The sequence below is a fragment of the Cryptomeria japonica genome, chromosome 4, assembly GCF_030272615.1.
Source record: "Cryptomeria japonica chromosome 4, Sugi_1.0, whole genome shotgun sequence".
Lineage (NCBI taxonomy): Eukaryota > Viridiplantae > Streptophyta > Pinopsida > Cupressales > Cupressaceae > Cryptomeria > Cryptomeria japonica.
The window spans coordinates 171,761,074-171,773,510 of NC_081408.1; positions in this window are offsets into that span (position 1 = coordinate 171,761,074).

The following is a 12,437-nucleotide window of genomic DNA, read 5'->3' on the forward strand; positions in this document are numbered from 1 at the left end:
ACATCCTTGAGTCACATAGAGTACATGATTAGCAATAAAATCAAGATATAAACACTGAATCTTGTATGTCATTCACATGTTCTCATGGTCATTAACTGATATAATCATCTTGATCAATGATCATTGATAATCTTTTATTACTTGTTGGTTTAGTCTTTGTTTTCTAAGTTTCACGATTCAGTTGTCATAAAAGGCCTTGATCTTCATTGCTTTGTTGCTCATTATCTGTTTCAAAACCCTAGGTATTTTTGGTTTTTCTAAGTTTTCTGAGTGTTTTGGATTTTCAAAGATTCAAAAGATCACCTTAGCAAAAGGATTTAGGATTTTTCCCCCAGCGGAAAAAAACTTTATTATGGATGTAAAAATTGATCAAGATCCAAATCATCATGGGATATAATTGCAGGTTGATTGATTCTGATAAAATCTAAGACAGTGACTACGACAAGTATGTCAAAAATTTGATAACTGCTAGTAAGCTGCAAATTTTCTGCTAGTGGTTCAGAGAATTGGATGCGGAAGATGAAATGGATAGGTTAAGATAGATGGAAGCGGTAGATGCGATTAGGATGCAGTGGATAGGCACACAAAGAGATTTCATAGATGGAAGGACTCACTTTTTTAGATAGCGCCTGTTTACCAGGTTTTCACTATCTAAATTTATTGCATTTTTTTCCATATTTTTATTTTTTTCTCTTTTTTCACTGTTTTATGCTTTTTAGGGATTTTTTTTCTTTTTTTATTTTTACTGATTTCTTCAAGACTTTATATGCTTTTTATTGATTTTTTCTAGGACTTTATATCTCAAGCATAGAATTTCTTGAGATGGATGGAATTGATAGGTTCATCAAACCAATCACCTTCAGGAGTAAATAACTTGTATGCTCTAGAGCCATATGTTGCTACTATGGAAGAAGGACCTAACCAATTTGGTTCAAATTTACCCTTCTTTTCTTGGTCTTGCTAATTTCTTGCATTCTCCCTTAGAACTATATCTCCAATATGAAAAATGTTATGGCTTGACTCTATGATTATAACTTCTTTCCATTCTCTTTTGATATGCCTTCAAATGATCTATTGCTTTTTGATGATGTCCGTGAATCAGCTCAAGTTCTTGAATTCTAGAGACTCGTTCTTCTTCTTCTGGCATAAGACCTTTCAAAGAAACTCATAGAGAAGATATCTCTACTTATACTGGTAATATGGCTTATGATCCATATACTAAGAAATATGGAGTTTCCCCCATTGGTGTGTGGATGCTGGTTCGGTATGCCCAAAGAGTAGGATTTAACTGAATGTGCTAGTCTTTTCCAGCTTCATTGATTATTTTCTTCAAGATTTTCAAGATAGTCTTGTTTGATGCCTCAGCTTGACCATTTCCTTATGGATAATATGGTGTAGAAAACCTATATTGGATATGGAATCTCTCACATAGTTCCTTCACAGCTTGATTCTTAAATGGGCATCCATTATCAGTGATAATGGTCATAGGAACTCCATAGTGATAGATTATATAATTCAAGATGAATGATGATATTTGTTTTCTTCTCATTTCCATAAAAGTTATTTCTTCAATCCATTTAGTGAAATATTTAGTAGCAGTCAGAATGAATTTATGTCTGTTAGAGGATGAAGGATTTATCTTACCTACCAAATCAAGGCCCCATTGAGAAAATGGCCATGATCCTACCATAGGATGTAAATCTTATGCTGGTGCATGGATGTGATTCCCATGGATCTGGCATTATTTGTATTTCTTGGCATATGTGAATGAATCTCTCTCCATAGTAGGCCAATAGTAACCCATACAAAGAAGCTTCTTAGCTAGTGTTAATCCACTTGACTGTGTGCCACAAATACCTATGTGAACTTTGTTAAGAACTTTCTCAGATTCTTCTTGTTCAAGACATCTCAATAAAGTGTCTAGACCTCGCCTATATAAGGTATCATCAATAATAGTATAGCAAGATGATTGATGGATAAAATTTCTTCTCTGATTGCAGGATGGGTCAGGAGGAAGGATATTCTCTTTTAAGTATTGATAAGTCTGGCCGTATAAGGATTGATTGGTTCTGGATATATGGCAAATCATGTAGGTATGCTGGGATTGAATGGTAGGGGTTAAGATATCTTACACCAAGAATTTGTAACATTGTTGATTCTCCTGATTCTGTAAGAGATATGCTATTGTAGCTATTGCATCTGCTACTTTATTCTCATTTCTTGGGGTTTGAGTAAATGATACTTCTTCAAAGTGTTCTTTAAAATCTTCTACCAACTATTTGTAGGGCATGAGCTTATCATCCTTAGTTTGATAATCATCATTTATTTGGTTGATGATAAGCTGTCAATCACCATAGACATGTAATTCCTTGATAGTCCATTCAATAGCCATTTTGAGCCCAATAGTCAATGCTTCATATTTTGTAGTATTGTTTGTGCATGGAAACCTTAGTCTATATGATTTTGGAATTCTATGTCCCTGAGGTGTGATGAAAAAAATTCCTACACCTAAACCATATTGTGTATAGGAACCATCAAAGTAAAACTCCCAAAATTTTGTACTTATTGTCAGAATGTTTGCATCAGGAAATTCAATGTGCAATGGTATGTCATCTTGTAAAGGTGCTTTAGCTAATTGATCAACAATGACCTATCCTTTGATATCTTTTCAGACAACATATTCTATATCAAAATCACTTAGTACCATAACCCATTTTGCCAGTCTACCTGTCAAAGTTGACTTGTTCAACAAATACTTTAGTGGATCTATTTTTGCTATCAGTTTCACATAATGAGCATATAATGTCACAGTTTCTAGGTTGCAAATACAACTGATAGGCATGTCTTCTCTACTGATGTATAGCTCAATTCATAGCTGATAAGTGTTCTACTTATGTAATAGACTGCTCTTTCTTTACCTTCTTCATCATGATGTGCTAAAAGAGCTCCTAATGATACATTTATCACTGAGATATAAAGTAACAATGGTTTCCCTTTGATTGGTGATACAAGTATTAGAGGACTCATGAGATATTCTTTAATTTGCATAAAATCCTCTTCACACTTTTGATCCCATTGAATGGAACGTTCTTATTTAAAAGATGAGTGAATGGATGACATCTATCCGCTAATTGAGAGGCGAATCTTCTGATTGATTGAAATCTCCCTTGTAGAGACTGCAATCAACTTATGTTCCTAGGTGACTTCATTTCCATGATACCTCTGACCTTTTCTAGATCTAATTCAATTCCACGAGCTAATATAATGTACCCAAGAAGTTTTCTAGTGGTTACTCAAAATGCACATTTCTTTGAATTTAATCTTAACTGATATTGTTCAAGCCTATCAAAGATCTTGTCAAGATGTTCAAATATTCTTTTCTTGTATGAGATTTTGCAAGTATATCATCTACATGATCTTCCATAAATGTATGCATAATATCATGAAAAATTGTTGTCATGGCTCTTTGATAAGTTGCTCCTACATTCTTGAGCCCAAATGGCATAACATTCCAGCAATAAGTACCCCATGCACAGGTGAATGTTGTCTTTTCTTGATCTTCAGGAGCAATTCTTATTTGATTGTCTCTTGAGAATCCATCCATTAATTAAAACATCTCATGTCTTGTTGATAAGTCCACAATTATATCAATGTTGGGTAGTGGGAAATCATCTTTGGGACATGCCTTGTTCAAATCTCTAAAATTGGTGCAGACTCTTATGCTTTTATCTAGCTTTGACACTGGCACAATGCTTGAAACCCATTCTGGATAGGCAATAGGTCTTATGAAACCCACATCCAATAGTTTCTTTAGCTCAGCTATTACAAGAAGAGCGATGTGTGGATGCATCTTCCTTAGATTTTTTTTAACTGGTTTTTCTTTTAGATCCACATTGAGATGATGCATGATAAGATTGGGATAAAGTCCTAACATGTCTGCATAGGACCAAGAAAAATTTATCTGTCTATAACTAAAGAATTCTATGTATTCTTTCCTCTCTTCATCTGATAATGATGCAGCAGGATGAAATATCTTGCAATCCTTTGGTGTGCCAATGTTTATTGCTTCAGTTGGCTCTATTAGAATAGCAGATCTCTCCTAAAAATATGCAGGGAGGATGTAAAATTTTCCATATTATGGCACCTCAAAGAGGTTTTCACCATCAGATACATCCTTTATTTTTCCTCTTGACTGATCTAGTGTTGCCATGAAATGGTTTTCAGAACTAGGTCTTTTTCCTTATTTTATTTCAATTTTGTGACTGGAAAGTTTTGCATTCTCCTGACTGCAAGAAACGTTATTGGATTTCATAATGGATGATATATTAGGTGTTATAGATTTGATAACATTAAGATACACAACTAAGTCATGGTCATTGGAAAAGACATCCAATTCATGGTTTTCTAGGTTATCCTAATTAATTAGTTCTAGATGAAGGGGTAAGTCATAGTCATCATCATTGTTAGGTTCTTCAAGGTTCATGACATAATAGTCACAAAATTGGCGTAGAGTAGGTAATTTCATAGATAGAACACTCTTGAGGATAGTCTCTCCCAAGTGTTCTCCAATCAGTTCTAACAAAATCAGTATTGGTATTTTGTGGTTCACACTCAAGTGACTCTTCATCTAATGTTTGTCCCTCAAATGAATGGATTATATCAACACACACATCTTAAACACTGCAAGTTCCTTCTTGATTAATTTCAATAGATTTATTTGTATTTTGAAGTTGACATACTTGTGTACATGATATAGAGGATTCTTTTGCTATCTTTTGTCTTCTCTCAAAGTCAGCTTCTTCTAGACTAATAGTCAATCCTGCTTGACTATCTATTATTTGTTCCATGTTTCTTCCATATCTTGGTATGTCTTTCTCATCATTTGATAGAAATCTAATATTTCCCAATACTTGATCAATAACTATTTGTGTTTCTTGTGGTGTTACTTCTTTTATTTTTCATCCTCTTTCTTTTGTTGTCTTATATATGCCTCTTTCCTCTAAATTTCAAGTTCTTCTTGTCTTCTTTCTAACTCTATTCTTTGTTTTGTAAAAGACAAGTCTTCATTTGTAATAGCTACTTGCTCTTCATTATTTTCATCACTTGATACACTAGATGATAGATCTGGACCCCATTCATAGTCATTTGCAGCTGTCTCTGAACCGTTGTCTAGGATTACACCACTATACCATACAAGAATATTGTATGGTACAAATAGTTCTCCGATTTCAGTCATCTCTTCTTTCACTACTTATGGAATATCTTGCTCAGATTTAGCACTTGCTTGTATTCCTTGAACTTGTTTACAAGATTCTTCTTCTCTTTTGATTGTAATTTCTTCCTGTTGTTTCTCATATTCTTCTTGTTTTTGTTTATTTTCTACTATTCCTATTGCTTGGTGTATCTTTTCTTGCCATGGTTCTTCTTTAGGGACTGATTTCTTTCTCCACTTTGGTTGTTGATAATTATGTTGCTTTTGATTTGATTTTGGATATCCAAGTCCTGATTTATCTTCTTTATATTGCGAGTGAGGACAAATAGGTTCTAAAATACCTTCTTGTTGCTTACTAGTTGGTCCTTTTCTTTCATATCCTATTTTTTGCATGATCTTATAACCATTGCCATATTTCTCTATGGGAATATTGACTTCTACAGTTGTTGCTATAGTTTGATTTTTATCTTTGTACAACCAACCAAGAATGTCCTTATCTTCAGTTTCTTCTGCAAGCATTCCAACTCTAACAAATTCTCCATTAAACATTTCTTTTAATTTTTCTGAGATCTGTGGTTGAATGTTTGTAGGATTTCCATATGATTTAGGTGAAAGTGGCAAGCTATGTAAAGAATATTTTCCCATTCTTTCATTTAATTTGAGCTTTTTCTCAAAGGTTTCCCATAACTTTTCTTAAATTTCTTTGGTAGAATAGACTGATTCTCTATTATGTGGAACTCTTGTATCTTGTGTTGGCTTCAAATTATTGCAATATTGGGTGGAATCTACAATTATAGTGATCTCTTGTCCCTCATGAGGAAACTTTACACATTGGTGATATGTAGAAGGAACTACTTGCATGTTGTGAATCCATTGTCTTCCCAGAAGAATGTTATAAGAGAGATTCAAATCTAAAACCTGACATAATGTATTCCTTTCCATAGGTCCTATTTTGATTGGTAACACCATAGTTCCTTTAGAAGAACGTTCTTCTTCATCATAAGGCTTAATGGTTATTTTCTTCTTTGGATCTACTACATTTTCTAAATATCCCAAAGCCTTTATTAAACTTAATGCACAAATGTTTAAGATAGCTCCACTATCTATGAGTACGCGTTTGACATAAGTTTTGTGAATGGTGACTTGAACATGTAAGGGAGAATTGTGAGGATGTTGCAAGGATGTGTCATCATTTTCATAAAATGATAAGAAATGAGGGGCTATAAGGTGTTCCACCATGTTTTGGAACTGATCTACATCCAAGTTTTTTGAAACTATTGTTTTCGTTAGAGCTCTTTCCAAAATTTCCTTATGCATAGGTGAAACTTTGAGAAGCTCTAAAATTGATATTTCAGTGGGTATTCTTCTCAATTGTTCCACTAACTTATATTGCCATGAAGTGGATGATCATTGATTTGTTATACCCGAAAATGTACCCTTTGATTTGCTTCTTGTAATGATGTTGATTTGTTTTGAAGGTGTGTTATCTTTAACAGTGATGACATTTACCACATCATCATATGTATAAGTGTAGTTCACTTTAGCTTTGCCTTTGTCATCTTTTGATTTAGATTGTTCACCTTTTTCATAGTTTGGAAGCAGATTTTAAAAGACTAGATGTGATTCGTTTGTCTTATGACTATCCACTATGATAGTTCCATTATTGATTAAATCTTGGATAAGGTGCTTCAATCTTTGACAATCATTAGTTTTATGTCCTTTATTTCGATGGTAATTGCAAAAATCATTATCATTCCACCAATTAGGTTTGACTTGTGGTTCATCACTTCTTGCTTCTGGTAAAATAATTAGTTTATTCGCAAGAAGATTTTTCAAAGTTGATTCCAAGGGTTCTCCAATGTTTGTGAATTTCTTGTGAGGATTCGAGAAGAAAGAATTGGATTTATTGTTTTGTTGATTGTTATTGTTTGGGATTTGACTTGATAGATTAAAGATTGGTTGTTGTTTTGTAGCATTATTGTTGTCATTTCCCCCATTGATGATATTCCTATTCTTTGACCAGAATTTAGGTTTGTCATTGTTGTTCTTGTTGTTGTGGTTGTTATTGTAGGAATTATTGTAAAGCTTTAGCTCTCCTTTCTTTACCCGTGCATCTTCTATTTTTAGACCATTTTCAATCATCTTGGCGAAAGAAGGAGGACATTGCATTTTTAGATGATAATTCATTTCACTGATAAGATTATCAGTGAATATGTCCATTTCAGGTACATCTCTTGGATACCTATTAAACATTTGTTTCCATCGTTGTAGGAAGATCATGAAAGATTCACCATTCTTTTGCTTAACATTGCATAAATCCAACATTGTTATCTCATTTCTTACATTGTAGGAGTATTGTGAAATAAACCTATTCATGAGTTCTTCAAAAGATTTGATTCCAGATGGTAATCTTGAGAACCATTCCATCAATTGTCCATTTAAACTCCTATAGAATAGACACATCAGGTAAGTTTCATCATGTGCAAATTCCATACTCATAGTACAAAATTCCCTATTGTGATCTTGAGAATCAGATTTCTCATCGTATTTATCATATTTAGGGATTTCGCAGTGCTCTGGAAATGGTATCATATTTAAACTTTTATCATAAGGATACAGGCAAATATCTTCCAATCAATACTTCTTGGAACTCGTTTTATTTTGCATATCTTGTATTTGTTGTTGTAGAGTTTGCATTTGCTGAGTGAGATTTAACAAAGGATTATCCATACGGTTTCTCCTTGTCTCTTCATAAGTTATTCTATCATTACGCTCTCTTCTTGTATCATCATGTTCTTTTCTTGTTTCTTCATGGCTTCCTTTGTTTATATCTTCTTTATTTGGATCATCTGTGTTTTGAGTGTTACTTGTCTCTGCATCTTGTTTCAAGCCTTCTATGTTAAAGTCTTGTGGCAATTTATCTCCTGATTTTGCCAACATTAAGAGATATTTTTCTTTTTGCTTTGCTAATAAATTTTCCTTTAGTCTATCAAATTTTAAATCTTGCTCAAGGTCTCTAATGGTGTTATTGACCACTTCTTCATCAACAGTTGTATACCCAAAAGTTTGGAACATTGAATTATCTTCTTCCTCCATTTATTTTTTTTGTTTTTAGAATTGTTTGTATTGAGCTCTAGTCAAAACTGGCATGTGATTGTTTCAAAAAATTTATGAAGTTTTGACCTTCTAAAAATAACTCAATATGTGATTATTGGTTTAGGAAGGTATGATTTGTTAATTTTACCACTATTGTTGGTTTGTTGTGATAAAACATCTCTTTGTTGAAAAGCATGTTCTTCCAAAATTTCTCCATCAAATTCTGTCCTGCAGCCACCTAAATAGTGACGAAAATGGTGTAGGAATGTCCTATGTTTTAACAAGATCTTGCAATTGATATACAAGAATCTTATCCTTTTCTGAGTAGCTTTATAACTGGGCTTTCTTTTCTTAAGATGATATTTAAAATTCATATAAGGATACGATAGTTTACAAGTTTACCTGATTCCAGTGTGAGTGCAATTATGATTTTGATATAGCCTAGGTTCAAAATAAAAAAAGATATATCCAAGATAATGAACACAAGGTGGATTGATCAAGTTTCATGATAGAGGATTTGAGATATCCTGATGAGAAACTGATAATGATGTTGATTTTTGCACTTAATATGTTTGAATCACTAGCTTGTTGTGTTGGTATTTTGGTATGGTTTTGTCACTGATGTCAACACCTGCTAAATACACCTACTTTGGAGATCCAGCAACATTCATCGGCAATCAGTAAACTGTTCAAACAATCATTGGTATATGGTTAACCGACAAGATATAATGTTCATCGGTACCTGCAATGACATGGAAGACACTTGGTAATGTCGAAGACATCATGTGGACACTTTTTCTTGAAGTAATATCATTGGTATATTCTTATTTGCAAATTTGCTTTTATTAGCAAATAGGTCCAGGTTATCTAGGGTTACACCGGTAGGTTTGTCTTTTCCAGTTCAGCATGGCACGCTATGGAGATAATTTATTATTGTTGTAAATGCATTAAGCTGACATGTTCAATTGGTTATTGCATCGGATATTGTATTATTTGTAAAATGTTTTTATTGTAATATCTTGTAGAGCCGACCTACTAAAATTGGTCTTAGGGTATGGTATAAATGTAAGATCTTATTTGTAAGATCAAATGTGGGAATGTGAAAAAAAGATTTAAGAAAGGGTATATGCGAGATCAAGCAGAGAAAAACATGAAGACATCATTTGAAGGTGAAGTTAGGTTTTTGTAGAAGCATATCAACATAACACCGGTACTGAATCCAGCATATGAAGATGCTATTTTGTGCAGCACATTCTCATTGGATTTAACCATCCAATTGTAGTCAGTGTGACTCCCATTTGTGTTTGAGCAGTGAGCTCTAGGCTGTTGGCCGTTCTGCATGTGCAGACCCCTCTTGTACACTTACTATCTGTAGTAGTATCATCTGATTGTGGGTAAGGTTTCCCACCGTGGTTTTTCCCTTATAGGGTTTCCACATACAAATATTTGTGTCATGTGTTGTGGATGACTTTATGTTTATGTTTCATGCATTAATTCTTACCGGACATTTTCTATTAATATTGTTTACCGACACAATTAACTGTCTTATCCGTATTAAGCAATAAGTTGGTCAACAAGATTTTGGTTTGAATTTATTAGACAACTGATTCACCCCCCCCCCCCCCCCTCTCAGTTGTCCCTAGGACCTACAATTGGTATCAGAGCCTCGTCCTCTTTTTGTGGAAGTTTAACAAACTTGAGGAGATCCAATGTCTACTAATTATTTCAGAAAGGATAGTCCTAAACTTGATGGAACCAACTATGGAATATGGAAAATCAGAATGGAGACACATCTGAATTGCATTGGTAAAAACATTTGGGAAGTTACTAAGAATGGTTATACTTTTGAGTGCATTATCAGATCAACAAATCATGGGATTATCAGATAGATCTACTGCAAAAGCTATTTGGGATCATTTGGAAACACCGAATGAAGGGGATTCCACAGTCAAAATTGCAAAACTTGAAAGCTTCTGAGTCAGGTATGAACATCTGAAAATGGAAGAAGATGAAAGAATTTCTGCATTTATGGAAAGAGTAAATGAAATTGTTTTAGGTATCAAATGTTGTGGAGGAACCTTGAGTGAAGATGAAATTGTTTCAAAAATCTTAAGAAGATTGCCACCGGCATATAAAATGAAGGTTACTGCTATTAATGAGTTGAGAACAATGCCTAATACATCAGTAACTAGCGATACATTGATTGGAAAACTTTCAGCTTTTGAAATTGAGGAATTTGGTCCTGTTGCTACTATAAAAATTGATTTGGCCTTCAAAGCATCAACATCATCTGCTCCATCTTTTGACAAATCAGACTGGAGAGCCTTTTATTCAAGAGAACTTGAAGAAACCAGGAAGGAGAATGAAGAGCTTGAAGAAATTGAAGCACTATTTGCAAGAAAAATACCAAAAGGTCCAATTGGAAGTAAGTATGAAGGTAAAACACCCTTTAAATGTTTCAACTGTAATAAGATTGGTCATATGGCTTCAAGATGCCCTGATAGACATGCTAGACTAAGAGAAGAAGCTAGAAGGACATACAAACCTAATCTTGAATATTAGAGATACAGATTTAAGAAAATCAAAGATAAATCTCGTTACATTGCTGATGAAGGTGTGACTGATGATTTTGATGAGGATCCAACAGACAACAGATGGGTCTTTGTTTCTATAACAGAAGATCAACCGGTACCTATTGCTCCACTGGTAGAACAAGCCCTAGCAGCTAAAGTTGAATCAAAGGATGAATGGATTATTGACTCAGGATGCTCACATCACATGACTGGAGACAAAGGAAAATTCTTGAACTTTTAAGAATACAATGGAGGTTTAGTAAGATTCAGAGATGACAAAGCCTATTCAATCAAAGGTAAGGGTTCAATATCTCTTGATAGTAAACATAACACTGACAATGTTTGCTATGTTGAAGGATTAAAACATAATATTTTAAGTGTTGGTCAATTAGTTGAGAAAGGTTTTCAGTTACAATTTAAAAATGGAAAATGCGAAATCATGAATAGAACTAGTTTGGAAATTGCAACCGGTAATCAGACTAGAGGTAATATCTTTCATTTGAATAACAGTGAAAAGGCATGCTTAATTGCACATATAGATGAAAGTTGGCTATGGCATAAAAGACTATGTCATGTAAATTTTTATTGCATGGTAAAAATCAATACTTCTAAGGTAGTTAGAGATCTACCTAAAATTGTAAAACCTCAGAATACAATTTGCAAGGAATGTCAAATTGGAAAACAGGTTAGAGCTAGTTTCAAAAGTATTCCAGAAAAATCCAATAATGCTGTTGATTTAATTCACACTGATTTATGTGGTCCAGCTAGAACTAAAAGTTTACAAGGTGATAGATATTTCATGCTAATTATTGATGATTATTCTAGAATGTGTTGGGTTACTTTTCTCAGAGAAAAATCATAAGCACTTGGGAAGTTCAAACTATTCAAAGCAATGGTTGAAAATGAAACTGGTAAGAAAATTAAATGATTAAGATCAGATCAAGGAGGAGAATTCACATCTAGAGATTTTAATACATTTTGTGAAGTTAATGGAATCAAAAGATAGTTATCAGCACCTCGGACACCACAACAAAATGGAGTTGTTGAAAGGAAAAATAGAACTATTTTGGATGCAACAAGAAGTATGTTATCAGAAGAAAATCTACCACATGTGTACTAGAGAGAGGTAGTAAGCACTGTTGTCTATACATTCAACAAAGTTCACATCAAAGGTGAAACCGGTAAGACCCCTCATGAACTATGGTTTGGTAATACTCCTACTCTTAAGTATTTCAGAATTTTTGGAAGTAAATGTTATATTAGAAGAGATGAGTATATTGGCAAGTTTGATCCTAGAAGTGATGAAGGAATATTTCTTGGTTATTCATCTAAGAGTAAAGCTTATAGATGCTTTAATAAAAGATTACAGAAAATTGTTGAGAGTACTAATGTAAAAATTGATGAACAAATCAGAGGAACTTCAAGGTATATAGACTCTGATCCGGTAACAGAAATTATGACAAATGAACCAACCGTAAATCCACCGGTACAAAATGATGATCCAGTTACTCCGGTATCATCAGAAGATACCATAGTAATTGAAGAACAACAACAGA